Source organism: Salvelinus alpinus, chromosome 1 (genome assembly GCF_045679555.1).
Source record: "Salvelinus alpinus chromosome 1, SLU_Salpinus.1, whole genome shotgun sequence".
In the NCBI taxonomy this organism is placed as follows: domain Eukaryota; kingdom Metazoa; phylum Chordata; class Actinopteri; order Salmoniformes; family Salmonidae; genus Salvelinus; species Salvelinus alpinus.
Window position 1 is genome coordinate 46,262,566 of NC_092086.1, and position 16,403 is coordinate 46,278,968.

Below are 16,403 nucleotides of genomic sequence, written 5' to 3' on the forward strand. Positions count from 1 at the left end.
CACCTTAGCCAAATACATTTAAACTCAGTTTTTCACAATTCCTGACATTTAATCCTAGTAAAGATTCCCTGTCTTAGGTCAGTTAGGATCACCACTTTATTTTAAGAATGTGAAATGTCACAATAATAGTAGAGAGAATGGTTTATTTCAGCTTTTATTTATTTCATCACATTCCCAGTGGGTCAGAAGTTTACATAAACTCAATTAATATTTAGTAGCATTGCCTTTAAATTGTTTAATTTGGGTCAAACGTTTCGGGTAGCCTTCCACAAGCTTCCCACAATAAGTTGGTTGAATTTTGGCCCATTCCTCCTGACAGAGTTGGTGTAACTGGGTCAGGTTTGTAGGCCTCCTTGCTCGCACACACTTTTTCAGTTCTGCCCACAAATTCTCTATAGGATTGAGGTCAGGACTTTGTGATGGCCATTCCAATACCTTGACTTTGTTGTCCCTAAGCCATTTTGCCACAACTTTGGAAGTATACTTGGGGTCATTGTCCATTTTGAAGACCCATTTGCGACCAAGCTTTAACTTCCTGACTGATGTCTTGAGATGTTGCTTCAATATATCCACATAATTTTCCATCCTCATGATGCCATCTATTTTGTGAAGTGCACCAGTCCCTCCTGCAGCAAAGCACCCCCACAACATGATGCTGCCACCCCCGTGATTCACGGTTGGGATGGTGTTCTTCGGTTTGCAAGCATCCCCTTTTTTCCTCCAAACATAACGATGGTCATTATGGCCAAACAGTTCTATTTTTGTTTCATCAGACCAGAGGACATTTCTCCAAAAAGTATGATCTTTGTCCCCGTGTGCAGTTGCAAACCATAGTCTGGCTTTTTTATGGCGGTTTTGGAGGAGTGGCTTCTTCCTTGCTGAGCAGCCTTTCAGGTTATGTCAATATAGGACTCGTTTTACTGTGGATATAGATACTTTTGTACCCGTTTCCTCCAGCATCTTCACAAGGTCCTTTGCTGTTGATCTGGGATTGATTTGCACTTTTCGCCCCAAAGTACGTTCATCTCTAGGAGACAGAACGCGTCTCCTTCCTGATCGGTGTGACGGCTGCGTGGTCCCATGGTGTTTATACTTGCGTACTATTGTTTGTACAGATGAACGTGGTACCTTCAGGTGTTTGGAAATTGCTCCCAAGGATGAACCAAACTTGTGGAGGTCTACAATTTTTTTTCTGAGGTCTTGGCTGATTTCTTTTCATTTTCCCATGATGCCAAGCAAAGAGGCACTGAGTTTGAAGGTAGGCCTTGAAATACACTGCTCAAAAAAATAAAGGGAACACTTAAACAACACAATGTAACTCCAAGTCAATCACACTTCTGTGAAATCAAACTGTCTACTTAGGAAGCAACACTGATTGACAATAAATTTCACATGCTGTTGTGCAAATGGAATAGACAAAAGGTGGAAATTATAGGCAATTAGCAAGACACCCCCAATAAAGGAGTGATTCTGCAGGTGGTGACCACAGACCACTTCTCAGTTCCTATGCTTCCTGGCTGATGTTTTGGTCACTTTTGAATGCTGGCGGTGCTCTCACTCTAGTGGTAGCATGAGACGGAGTCTACAACCCACACAAGTGGCTCAGGTAGTGCAGTTCATCCAGGATGGCACATCAATGCGAGCTGTGGCAAGAAGGTTTGTTGTGTCTGTCAGCGTAGTGTCCAGAGCATGGAGGCGCTACCAGGAGACAGGCCAGTACATCAGGAGACGTGGAGGAGGCCGTAGGAGGGCAACAACCCAGCAGCAGGACCGCTACCTCCGCCTTTGTGCAAGGGGGAGCACTGCCAGAGCCCTGCAAAATGACCTCCAGCAGGCCACAAATGTGCATGTGTCAGCCTATGGTCTCACAAGGGCTCTGAGGATCTCATCTCGGTACCTAATGGCAGTCAGGCTACCTCTGGCGAGCACATGGAGGGCTGTGCGGCTCCACAAAGAAATGCCACCCCACACCATGACTGACCCACCGCCAAACCGGTCATGCTGGAGGATGTTGCAGGCAGCAGAACGTTCTCCACGGCGTCTCCAGACTCTGTCACGTCTGTCACATGTGCTCATGTGCTCAGTGTGAACCTGCTTTCATCTGTGAAGAGCACAGGGCGCCAGTGGCGAATTTGCCAATCTGGTGTTCTCTGGCAAATGCCAAACGTCCTGCACAGTGTTGGGCTGTAAGCACAACCCCCACCTGTGGACGTCGGGCCCTCATAACACCCTCATGGAGTCTGTTTCTGACCGTTTGAGCAGACACATGCACATTTGTGGCCTGCTGGAGGTCATTTTGCAGGGCTCTGGCAGTGCTCCCCCTTGCACAAAGGCGGAGGTAGCGGTCCTGCTGCTGGGTTGTTGCCCTCCTACGGCCTCCTCCACGTCTCCTGATGTACTGGCCTGTCTCCTGGTAGCGCCTCCATGCTCTGGACACTACGCTGACAGACACAGCAAACCTTCTTGCCACAGCTCGCATTGATGTGCCATCCTGGATGAACTGCACTACCTGAGCCACTTGTGTGGGTTGTAGACTCCGTCTCATGCTACCACTAGAGTGAAAGCCCCGCCAGCATTCAAAAGTGACCAAAACATCAGCCAGGAAGCATAGGAACTGAGAAGTGGTCTGTGGTCACCACCTGCAGAACCATTCCTTTTTTGGGGGTGTCTTACTAATTGCCTATAATTTCCACCTTTTGTCTATTCCATTTGCACAACAGCATGTGAAATTTATTGTCAATCAGTGTTGCTTCCTAAGTGGATAGTTTGATTTCACAGAAGTGTGATTGACTTGGAGTTACATTGTGTTGTTTAAGTGTTCCCTTTATTTTTTTGAGCAGTGTATATCCACAGGTACACCTCCAATTGACTCAAATGATGTCAATTAGCCTATCAGAAGCTTCTAAAGCCATGACATAATTTTCTGGAATTTTCCAAGCTGTTTAAAGGCATAGTCAGCTTAGAGTATGTCAACTTCTGACCCACTGGAATTGTGATACAGTGAATTATAAGTGAAATAATCTGTCTTTAAAAAAATATTGGAAAAATTACTTGTGTCATGCACAAAGTAGATGTCCTAACCGGCTTCCCAAAACTATAGTTTGTTAACAAGAAATTTGTGGACTGGTTGAAAAACGAGTTTTATTGACTCCAACCTAAGTGTCCAACCTCAAATCTGTTCTTTTGTATGGATTGGAGTGTTGCCCTGTTGTCAAGACTGACATGACAAGGGTGGAGTCTTTTTCCAGAGGTTGTCTCAAGAGAATCTGCTGCGTCTTCTGGACTAATAAAATATACTTCAGTAAGCTATACAAAAAGACCAGTTGCCAAAATGTCACAGCACATGGCTTGGCCTCTGATTGGCCTCTGACTCTGATGGCTTGGCCACATTCTCAGAATGCCCAGGTATAGACTCATTATGGACTTATGTCCCAATAGTGATGAAGTGGATTGAAATATAGAATAGGAGATCTTTGTTGACCTATGTGGACAACTCTCTGGCTAGAGGGTCTTGCACACTCTCATCTACTATGACCCTGTTGGTCATCCATGCCATGAATATTTCCTAAATGAACAACTGATTCATTAACTGTCACATACTCTACCATACTCTCTTGTCTAAATGTACAACTTGTCTGGACCGGATGGTCATATGCACTCCAACCTTCAACCCGGTACAGCTAAAGAAAGTTCCTTTCACCTTTTTTAAATTGTTCCTTTCCACATTGCTACCGCTTGCTTTTTGGGGGTTTAGGCCAGGTTGTTGTGAAAAAAAAGCTATATAAATAACGTGCATTATTTGCTTGTGATGTGCTGCACCAAAGCATAATTTGTGAGAGGACTTGCTCCTTCTCTGTAGCTTTCTTCATGAACATTTCAAAATCAGCTTGATTTATGTTATCTTGACTGTTAATACAATCATAAAGGAGAATTGTGAAGTGCTCCAAAATGGAAATGTTATTTTCTGAAATATAATTTGAGGAGTGGTGGGTGGCATTTGGGACCGAAAAGCACTTGAGGTACATACAGTGCCATCAGAAAGTATTCACACCCCTTGACTTGTTCCACATTTCGTTGTGTTACAGCCTGAATTTCAACTTGATTCAATTGAGATGTTTTGGTCACTGGCCAACACACAATAACCTATAATGTCAAAGTGGAATTATTTTTTCTGTATTTTTATGAATTAATTGAAAATGAAAAGCTGAAATGTCTCGAGTTAATAAGTATTCAACCCCTTTGTTACGGCAAGCCTAAATAAACTCAGCAAAAAAAGAAACGCCCCTTTTTCAGGACCCTGTCTTTCAAAGATAATTCGTAAAAATCCAAATAACTTCACAGATCTTCATTGTAAAGGGTTTAAACATGTTTCCCATCCTTGTTCAATGACCCATAAACAATTAATGAACATGCACCTGTGGAACGGTCGTTAAGACACTAACAGCTTACAGACGGTAGGCAATTAAGGTCACAGTTCTGAAAACGTAGGAAACTAAAGAGGCCTTTCTACTGACTCTGAAAAACACCAAAAGAAAGATGCCCAGGGTCCCTGCTCATCTGCGTGAACGTGCCTTAGGCATGCTGCAAGGAGGCATGAGGACTGCAGATGTGACCAGGGCAATAAATTGCAATGTCCGTACTGTGAGACGCCTAAGACAGCGCTACAGGGAGTCGGGAAGGACAGCTGATCATTCTCGCAGTGGCAGACCACGTGTAACAACACCTGCACAGGATCAGTACATCTGAACATCACACCTGCGGGACAGATACAGGATGGCAACAACAACTGTCCGAGTCACACCAGGAACGCACAATCCTTCCATCAGTGCTCAGACTGTCCGCAATAGGCTGAGAGAAGCTGGACTGAGGGCTTGTAGGCCTGTTGTAAGGCAGGTCCTCACCAGACATCACGGCAACAACGTCGCCTATGGGCACAAACCCACCGTCGCTGGACCAGACAGGACTGGCAAAAAGTGCTCTTCACTGACGAGTGACGGTTTTGTCTCACCAGGGGTGATGGTCGGATTCGCGTTTATCGTCGAAGGACTGAGCGTTACACCGAGGCCTGTACTCTGGAGCGGGATCGATTTGGAGTTGGAGGGTCCGTCATGGTCCGGGGCGGTGTGTCACAGCATCATCGGACTGAGCTTGTTGTCATTGCAGGCAATCTCAACACTGTGCATTACAGGGAAGACATCCTCCTCCCTCATGTGGTACCCTTCCTGCAGGCTCATCCTGACATGACCCTCCAGCATGACAATGCCACCAGCCATACTGCTCATTCTGTTCGTGATTTCCTGCAAGACAGGAATGTCAGTGTTCTGCCATGACTAGCGAAGAGCCCGGATCTCAATCCCATTGAGATTCAGATTATTATATAATGGTGGACTGCCATGGTAAGCCATGGTCTGGGACCCGGTGGATCGGAGGGTGAGGGCTAAGGCCAATCCCCCCAGAAATGAACAAGTCACATATTAAGTTGCATTGACTCAATGTGTGCAATAATAGTGTTTAACATGATTTTTGAATGACTACCTCATCTCTGTACCCCACACACAGTGGTGCAGAAGTACCCAATTACCATACTTGAGTAAAAGTAAAGATATCTTAAAGAAAATGACTCAAGTAAAAGTGAAAGTCACCAAGTAAAATACTGCTTGAGTAAAAGTCTAAAAGTATTTGGTTTTAAATATACTTAAGTTTCAAAAGTAGATGTACTTAATTTCACATTCCTTATATTAAACAAGAAAACCGTGCTGTCTGGTTTGCTTAAAATGTACGGATAGCCAGGGGCACACTCCAACACTCAGACATAATTTACAAACAAAGCATTTGTCTTTAGTGAGTCTGCCAGATCAGAGGCCGTAGGTATGACCAGGGATGTTCTCTTGACAAGTGTGTAAATTGGACCATTTTCCTGTCCTGCTAAGCATTTGAAATGTAACAAGTACTTTTGGGTCTCAGGGAAAATTTATGGAGTAAAAAGTAAATTATAAAAAGTACAAAAGTAAAAGTTGTCAAAAATATAAATAGTAAAGTACAGAAACCCCCAAAAACTACTTCAGTTGTACTTTAAAGTATTTTTACTTAAGTACTTTACACCACTGTCCACACATACAATTATCTGTCAGGTCCCTCTGTCGAACAGTGAATTTCAAACACAGATTCAACCACAAAGACCAGGGAGGTGTTCCAATGCCTCACAAAGAAGGGCACCTATTGTGGTAGAGGTACAAAAATAAAAAAGCAGACACTGAATATCCCTTTGAGCATGGTGAAATTATTCATTACACTTTGGATGGTGTATCAATACACCCAGTCACTACAAAGCTACAGGTGTCCTTCCTAACTCAGGTGTTCTTCCTTCCTAGTTGCCGGAGAGGAAGGAAACCACTCAGGGATTTCACCATGAGGCCAATGGTGACTTTAAAACAGTTACAGAGTTTACTGGCTGTGATAGGAGAAAACTGAGGATAAATCAACAACATTGTAGTTATTCCACTCTTTGCTTATTTGAAATGTTCTTGCCATAATTATGTACTTGGTCTTTTCCCAAATAGGGCTATCTTCTGTATATAACCCCTACCTATTCACAACACAACTGTTTGGCTCAAATGCATTAGGAAGGAATGAAATTCCACAAATGAACTTTAAGCAAGGCACATATGTTAATTGAAATGCATTCCAGGTGACTACCTCATGAAGATGGTTGAGAAAATGCCAAGAATGTGCAAAGCTGTTATCAAGGCAAAAGGTGGCTACTTTGAACAATATAAAATATAAAATACACTGCCAGTAAAAGGTTTTAGAACACCTACTCATTCAAGGGATTTTCAAAACTATGAAATAACACATAAAATCATGTAGTAACCAAAATGAGATTTGAGATTCCTCAAATAGCCACCATTTGCCTTGATGACAGCTATGCATACTCTTGGCATTCTCTCAACCAGCTTCACCTGGAATGCTTTCCAACAGCCTTGAAGGAGTACCCACATATACTGAGCACTTGTTGGCTGCTTTTCCTTCACTCTGCGGTCCGACTCATCCCAAACCATCTCAATTTGGTCGGGGGATTGTGGAGGCCATATCATCTGATGTATATTTTGATTTGTTTAACACTTTTTTGGTTACTACATGGTTCCATATGTGTTATTTCATAGTTTTTATGTCTTCACTATTATTCTACAATGTAGAAAATAGTCAAAATAAAGAAAAACCCTTGAATGAGTAAGTGTGTCCAAACTTTTGACTGGTACTGTATGTAAATTAGATATTTCTGTATTTAAGTTTCAATACATTTGCACAAATTTCTAAAAACAAATTTTACTTTGTCATTATGGGGTATGGTGTGTAGATGGGGAAGAAAAACATATAAATTTAATACATTTTGAATTCAGGATGTAACACATCAAAATGTGAAATAAGTCAAGAGGTATGAATACTTTATGAAGGCACTGTATGTGCCCATGAAATCACCAAGTCCCGGGGTCCTGACAAGTCATAGGCGTTCTTATGTGCCATGAATTTACAGTGGAACGCAGTATCCACATTCACAACCAGGAGCAAGAAGATACCAGCAGACAACTGTACGTCGGCTCTGTATGCCACAGAAATAATATTCTATTGTGTATGTTGTCAGAAACTGTGATTTGATTGGATTTCTTACCATGGCTTACCATGGCAGTCCACCATTATATAATAATCTGAATTGTTTATGATGTTTTACATGGCACCATTGTAATCCTTGACCATCCAAACATGGGGGTAAACATCACTTTTTCTGTGTTACAATGTTTTGTTCAAGAGATATGATGGAAAATACATTACATGGTTATGGCGGAATGGAAAATTGTCGCCATAGCTGCCAGGAGGCATTTTTGCGATGCCTCCATATATAAAAATGTTCATGGTCCCAAACTGTACCAAGTTTCATGCTTTTATGAAAAAGTGAACACAATTTTCACATATTGCCTGGACTAATATACTGTACGTTTCAACATTTTGTCTAGAGAATGTCTGCGCATTACTATACTCTGTGTCCTGAAAGAGGTTATTGGACAATGTCAAGGGATGGTATGGGCTTGTACATGGCAGGACTATCTGATACTTTATGTTCCCTCATGTCCAGTTTCATTCCAGCACAGTAAGTTGGGTTATATCTGTCATTGAAGATTCTATCATTGAAACGGAGGCTCACGAGAGTATGCTAAAAACACACTTATCATAATTTATTCAGCTCACGTCAAAGTTTTTGTTTGAACCTAGACAATGTCAAGAGAATGCTTTGTTTATAAAAGTCTCTCAATTTCAGTAAATGGTGAAAATGTGTTTTGAGTACAGTGATAGCTGCATTACAGTTTTTCTCAATCACGTATTTTTTGGAACAATGTTGTCGATTTTCAAAACAGTCGGCAAGACAAAGAACTCTGTGGCCAGCAAAACAGTAAATGTGTTTTTGAAACGTAGCGGTCTTCTTAAAACAAATGCATTCATCAAAACTATTTAATACTGTCACAATTGCAAATACATTTATCAAAAGAACAGGACTGCCTGCAAAAAGATTACTGCAACCGTACTTACAGTTGAAGTCGGAAGTTTACATACACTTAGGTTGGAGTCATTAAAACTTGTTTATCAACCACTCCACAAATTTCTTGTTAACAAACTATAGATTTGGCAAGTCGGTTAGGATATCTACTTTGTGCATGACACAAGTCATTTTTCCAACAATTGTTTACAGACAGATTATTTCACTTATAATTCACTTTATCACAATATCAGTGGGTCAGAAGTTTACATACACTAAGTTGACTGTGCCTTTAAACAGTTTGGAAAATTCCAGAAAATGATGTCATGGCTTTAGAAGCTTCTGATAGGCTAATTGACATCATTTGAATCAATTGGAGGTGTACCTGTGGATGTATTTCAAGGCCTACCTTCAAACTCAGTGCCTCTTTGCTTGACATCATGAGAAAATCAAAAGAAATCAGCCAAGACCTCAGAAAGAAATTGTAATCTAGACCTCCACAAGTCTGGTTCATCCTTGGGAGCAATTTCCAAACGCTTGAAGGTACCACGTTCAGCTGTACAAACAATAGTACGCAAGTATAAACACCATGGGAGCACGCAGCCGTCACACCGCTCAGGAAGGAGATGCATTCTGTGTCCTAGAGATGAATGTACTTTGGTGCGAAAAGTGCAAATCAATCCCAGAATAACAGCAAAGGACCTTGTGAAGATGCTGGAGGAAACAGGTACAAAAGTATCTATATCCACAGTAAAACGAGTCCTATATCGACATAACCTGAAAGGCCGCTCAGCAAGGAAGAAGCCACTGCTCCAAAACCGCCATAAAAAAGCCAGACTATGGTTTGCAATTGCACACGGGGACAAAGATCGTACTTTTTGGGGAAATGTCCTCTGGTCTGATGAAACAAAAATAGAACTGTTGACCATCATTATGTTTGGAGGAAAAAGGGGTAGGCTTGCAAACCGAAGAACACCATCCCAACCGTGAAGCACGGGGGTGGCAGCATCATGTTGTGGGGGTGCTTTGCTTCAGGAGGGACTGGTGCACTTCACAAAAATAGATGGCATCATGAGGATGGAAAATGATGTGGATATATTGACGCAACATCTCAAGACATCAGTCAGGAAGGGTCTTCCAAATGGACAATGACCCCAAGCATACTTTCAAAGTTGTGGCAAAATGGCTTAAGGACAACAAAGTCAAGGTATTGGAGTGGCCATCACAAAGCCCTGACCTCAATCCTGTTGACAATTTGTGGGCAGAACTGAAAAAGCGTGTGCGAGCAAGGAGGCCTACAAACCTGACTCAGTTACACCAACTCTGTCAGGAGGAATGGGCCAAAATTCACCCAACTTATTGTGGGAAGCTTGTGGAAGGCTACCCGAAATGTTTGACCCAAGTTAAACAATTTAAAGGCAATACTACCAAATACTAATTGAGTTTATGTAAACTTCTGACCCACTGGGAATGTGATGAAAGAAATAAAAGCTGAAATAAATCATTCTCTCTACTATTATTCTGACATTTCACATTCTTGAAATAAAGTGGTGATCCTAACTGACCTAAGACAGGGAATTTATACTAGGGTTAAATGTCAGGAATTGTGAAAAACTGAGTTTAAATGTATTTGGCTAAGGTGTATGTAAACTTCCGACTTCAACTGTATCTCTTGAGCCCAAGCAGACAAAACAGAAAGTTAGTCTCTCTTTTAAAAATCCCAGAAGATCAACACATTTTCTTTGCAGTCACTAAATCATGATTCAAATTGGAAGAAGAACTATCCAAATGTGCAGAATTATGGGCAATTACTCTCCTCTTTTGAATATTTTATACACATCAAATGAAATATTATTAGATTTTTTTTAATCAACAAATTAGCACATTGTATGCAACATTCATTCATCGGTATCATCACAATCCAATTGAATACAAAGGCTGGTTTGGTCATAGTTTTTTAGACTTTCCACTGGCACACAGAAACCCAATCCACAATAGAAATAAGGAAAGGTGAATACAAGGAACACAACTGATACTAATCTCTAGGCCTAAATCCACACCAAAGCAAAGTTCCTAATAGAAGGTCCCAATGCTGGAGATGATGATTTAGGAGTAAGAAATAACACAACTTATTTTTCTGAATCTCTGCATGTCCGCAGTATTGTTAAAAAATCCTAACAATTAGACAGATCTTTCTCTATATTGTGGTATGACACTGATTGGGTCATTTAGAATTTCGTGCAGTAGTATTTACGGATTGCAGGAAACAATGACCACAATTTACCCGCCCCAGAATTTTGGCTAACCAATTGCAGAGCTCCAGGCTCACGTTCAAGTCGCATGAAAAATAGTGAGGGTTATGGCAAAGTTTTCTTCAAAAAAAGTAATGCTTAAATGGCTAAATTATTGAACAGTAGGCTACTTGCTACTGTGATTCCTTTTGATAGAGTATTTTTTTAGAATCTGAAATTATGCTTTAGTTACATTGATTGCTAGCTCAGCTGGTTAGCTAGCTAGCTCTCTGTCTCATTTACCAAAAATTAAGCTACACCTCACGGCACAACAACTCTCCACCATGTGAACTACTTGTTGTGTGTATGTACTGACATGTATGTGTAACTGATAGATGCACCACATGTTCATGTTTTTAAGTGAATGTAAATTGTAAAATCTTTTGTCTCTAATGTATTTTTCTAATGTATGTGTCGGACCCCAGTAAGACTAGCTGTCCCCATTGGAGTTGGCTAATTGGGATCCCGACTCCGGGATGCTGGCCTTCTAGACTGAGTTCCTCTGTCCAGTATCTGTGTTCTTTTGCCCATCTTAATCTTTTCTTTTCATTGGCCAGTCTGAGATATGGCTTTTTCTTTGCAACTCTGCCCAGAGGGCCAGCATCCCAGAGTCGCCTCTTCACTGTTGACGTTGAGGCTGGTGTTTTGCGGGTACTATTTAATGAAGCTGCCAGTTGAGGACTTGTGAGGCATCTGTTTCTCAAACTAGACACTCTAATGTACTTGTCCTCTTGCTCAGTTGTGCACCAGGGCCTCCCACTCCTCATTCTATTCTGATTACAGCCAGTTTGCGCTGTTCTGTGAAGGGAGTAGTACACAGCGTTGTACGAGATCTTCAGTTTCTTGGTAATTTCTCACATGGGATAGCCTACATTTCTCAGAACAAGAATAGACCGACGAGTTTCAGAGGAAAGTTCTTTGTTTCTGGCCATTTTGAGCCTGTAATCGAACCCACAAATGCTGATGCAACTAGTCTAAAGAAGGCCAGTTTTATTGCTTCTTTAATCAGTACAACAGTTTTCAGCTGTGCTAACATAATTGCAAAAGGGTTTTCTAATGATCAGTTAGCCTTTTAAAATGATAAACTTGGATTAGCTAACACAGCGTGCCCTTGGAACACAGGAGTGATGGTTGCTGTTAATGGGCCTCTGTATGCCTATGTAAATATTCCATTAAAAATCAGCCGTTTCCAACTACTATAGTCATTTACAACATTAACAATGTCTACAATGTATTTCTGATCAATTTGATGTTATTTTAATGGACCAAAAATGTGCTTTTCTTTCAAAAACATGGACATATCTAAGTGACCCCAAACTTTTGAAAGGTAGTGTATGTTAGCTAGCTAAGTTAGCAATGTTATAAATTCAACTCCCATCTGCTGTCCACATTAGGATAAGATTTGAGAGCACTAGTTCGCTCTACAAGGGGTTATAGCTTTGACTGCATGCTGACAGTGAATTCATAGCCATTCAGTGGCTAGCTACACTAAATAAAAACATTTTACCAGGTTCCCGTGAAGTAATTGTAATGACAGTCCACCACATCATACCCAAGAGTTTCCTAATTAGCAAGGGGTAGTCTGTGTTTAATTTAATTGTGTATTAGAACCACAGTATGAGATCATTGGGAGGGGAAAATGTTGTCGGAGGTTGCAACAGTAACCAAGGGGGGCGGGGCTTAGTGAAAGGTCAATTGCACACTTTTCTCTTATGATAAAAATTATGTAACCAAGGGAGGGAAATATGGAAAATAATGTGTAAGTATTCTGTGAACAAAACAAATACTATAAACCAGCACACTTATTCCTGCCACGTGTGAAAGGCCAAGTAAATCACGTGATGAACAGGTCACAATGAGGCTGGAGTAGGTCTTTAGCAGTGAATTTTGTATTCACTGATGACATTTGTATTTAAAGTTTTGCAAAAAGTGGTCTAAAACATGTAAAAAGTGTACTATTTGGAAGTTGGAATTATTTTGGAGTGGACGAACGTTTGCAGGTATCCTACTTTTTTAAGTGATTTGATTAACAATCAGATGAAAACCTCATGACTTGTTGTAGAATAAAAAAAATAGAGACAGTCACAGTCTTATTCGCACTCTGTAGGTTTCAATACAGATCCAAAAATTGTTAATAGCAACTGAGAAAAACTGTAGTCAAATACTGGTGCATCATCAATGGAAGACCACTGGGAGGCACACTAGTATTAATAATTGATGATTTATGAACTTAACAAAACAATGCTACAGTAGTGGCTTGGCATGTTTCGAGAAATCCTTTTTGTGGATATAGTTGTGTCAAGAGTCTAGAGAGCTTGTATATTATGAAAAATAGCAACAAAATGTTTTTTTACTGCAGATGTGATTCACAGTGGTCATACACTCTTAGACAAAAGGGTTCCAAAAAGGTTCATTGACTGTCCCCATAGGAGCATCCTTTAGGTTCCAGGTAGAATCCTTTTTAGTTCCAGGTTCTACCTGGACGCAAATAGGGTTCTTCAAATGTTTCTCCTATGGCAGGGATGGGCAAGGGATGGGGGAGGAGCCACAACAAAATGGAACTCACCACCCCCACCATTTTAGTGCCCCATGTTGACAGCAAAGAGAAGGAAAAAATAAAGTTAATTTCCTCTATTCTGCACATTTTGCCATGGGGCGAAGAGAAGATTTAAAAAAATATATATAACTAGTTTCAGGCAATTCTACTAATTTTGCCAATAAGGTGGATGTTTGCAGTTTTAAATAATGATTACTGATGATCAATGGGCCCCACCCCGGTTGATAATTCGACCATCTTATTACAAGTTTAGATAGCTGGCTGCTAACTTACCAATCTAAAAACATTGTAGCTGACATGGGCTAATTGAGTGACTGCTGATGAACAACCAAATGTATAATTTGTGCTTAGTGTATTCTAGTATTCTAACTCTCAACAGTAAGTTGAGACCCGACTGAGCTTCTTTTCTTTTTTTATTGGTCTGTGGGCCTACAATGGGGACAGCTAAAGAACTCTTTTAGGTTCTAGATAGCACCTTTTTTTCGAAGACTATAGACCCTAGTACAACAGACTCGTTTGTGCCTCCCTGGCAAAGCTAGTGTACTGTGGCTAAGAAGAGATCATGGTGTACTTCATATCCCCACCTGGCAGAGGTCAGAGGGTACTGACCTTGGATCAGTTGGTGGGGCTGTTGTTGTGACACACCCACAGTGAACTGTGCACGTGCGCTCTGAAAAGCAGGTCCAGCTGCCTCCTTGAACAGTGCACTAGTCTTCTTGGGTGACACCCCACTGGCTCCCACCGACGCTGGCGAAGGTGGGTTGGGAGGAGTAGGAGGAGGTGTGTGCGTGCGTGTGTGCCACACACGTTGTTGTTGGTGTTGCTTTTGGAAAGACCAACATTATCTGAAAGAATGACTATCTGTGTGCCACATTGGACATCCTTTGAGCCATAATGTAAGCATGTTCCTTGTTTATTGATAACAATGAGTCATTGTTAATGGCTGTCTAACAGGCTAATTAGACAGATGATCTGATAGTACTCCTTGACGGATTATGATGAACTGCTTAGATTCTCGGTTTGAGTGGGTGTTTGATAATAGGATGAAGAAAGAGGGGTGGGGTAGGGGTTTTGTTGTGATTAATGCAAAAACATGTCAAAGGAGTAATCCTTCCACCACTCATACCCCTTGGTACGGCAGCACAAAAGAAAGGCTCACCATCAAAGAAAGAACAACAACACATACCGCAACAAGTTACGAACAAGACAATGTGAACAGCATCCAAATGTTATTAGTGGAGTGCCGTGCCAGTTTTCTGTCTGTGGGTTCTGGGGGAAAGGAGGTGGGAGGTCTGTTGGGCTTCAATAAACTGGGGAGAAGAAGAACACATTCATCTGCCTTCACTTAATAGGCCTTTCTGCCTGGCATGCTGCTGGCTCTCTGACAGTCTTCCAGACCCACAACCACAGCCTCATGATGGGGCATCCTACACGGACAGGATCCTCCAGCGGTTCCAGGGCCCTGCTTGATATTCTGCTGACGCTGTTCTCATTGTTATTGTATTTTTGATTCTCTGGTCCCCATCTGAGGGAGAGGTGGTAGAGATCATAGAGTATGGCTGGCAGGCGAGGGAGGGAGGGAGGATAGTGTTTCAAAAATTTGCTTTGGTCTGGTTGTCTTCCCAGCGGAGGGGAGAGGATAGGGTGGGACAGGGAGGATGATTTCACTGAGCGTCTCTAAAGTAAACCTCCCCACCCCAAATCCATGTGGTGTAGTACAGCTTATCATCAGCCGTCAGAGGAAGTTACAGGGACAGGACAGTAGTGTAGCCAGAGTCCAACTCCACTCCGATCATGAGGTCATTGCTCTCATCATCCGTCCTACAGTGCTGTTGTCATAGGAGATAAGCAAATTCCTAGCCAACTGACAAGACTGGAAACACGTCAGACTGCAAGCCTGATTCGATGTGCTCAACACCCAGAAATTCTCAAATAATATTTTTTTAATCACTGATTGTTTTTATTTTTCCTGAGGTTACAGAATTTAGGCTTGTCTTGCACTTGATTTTGGTACATGTTATTGAAGGAACCGACTGGCTGTGTTTTGAAAGATCTTGTGAGGGATCTGGGTGTCAGCCAACTGAAACAGCTAGGTTTGAGTGATAAACCAAATGTGCAAGCTACATAGGTGGTCTAACATGTTCTAAGGCACATGTAAGCTCCCGTTTAACCTAATTAACAGCAGGTTACAGTTAATAGCATAGCAGCTCATCATACTATGTTAGCGTGTTAACTGTATTAACCCTCTGTTAGCTGGTATAATAGCTATTCGTGCTATTTCTGCAGCCTGAAACGTATCTTAAATACATGCTTTTCTCTTGAACTTAGAGAGCCCCTTGCCAAATGCTATGTATATATAGTAACTCAGCAAATAGACCATAGGATACGAGGGTAAAGGGGTCAGTGGCAAACATGGTGACCTCACCAACTGTCTTTTCATCAAGAACATCAACATTCTCTCCTGGTCAGGCTGTAGCAGGTTGTTGTTGTTTGCTGGCTGCTCCACAGGTGTAGCTCTGACAATGGAGCTGAGGGGAGACAAGGAGCTGATTGTGTCCAGGCACAGGGTCATGTGCTGTTGTCTGTCCTCAGGCTAGTCAACAGCACGCTTCAATGCTCTTCACCTACATAGGACTTCCTGTGTTCTTGGAAACAGCTTCTCTCTCCCATTTGGAACTTGCAGCTGACACACAGAATATAGTACATTGACAGATGGATATTATCGTACAGACCATTGTTCATTAATGGAAATAACTACAAATGATGACATGCAGCCACAAACTAGTCTATTTATTTCAGCAACTAAAATGGTTAACATGTTATCATAGTGAGGGAAACATACACTGATGATGGTTAGTGTGTTGTTTTCTTAATACTGCTTTCTAGTGAGTCTACCTTAAGAAACTCCTATTCTCAGAAGGGAACTGCTTCCATGGCAACCGTTTTCAATTCACTCCATTATCATATCATTTCCAGATGTACAGTCGGTAGTATTTTAAGCCTTCTCTTTTAAACTATGGCTGGC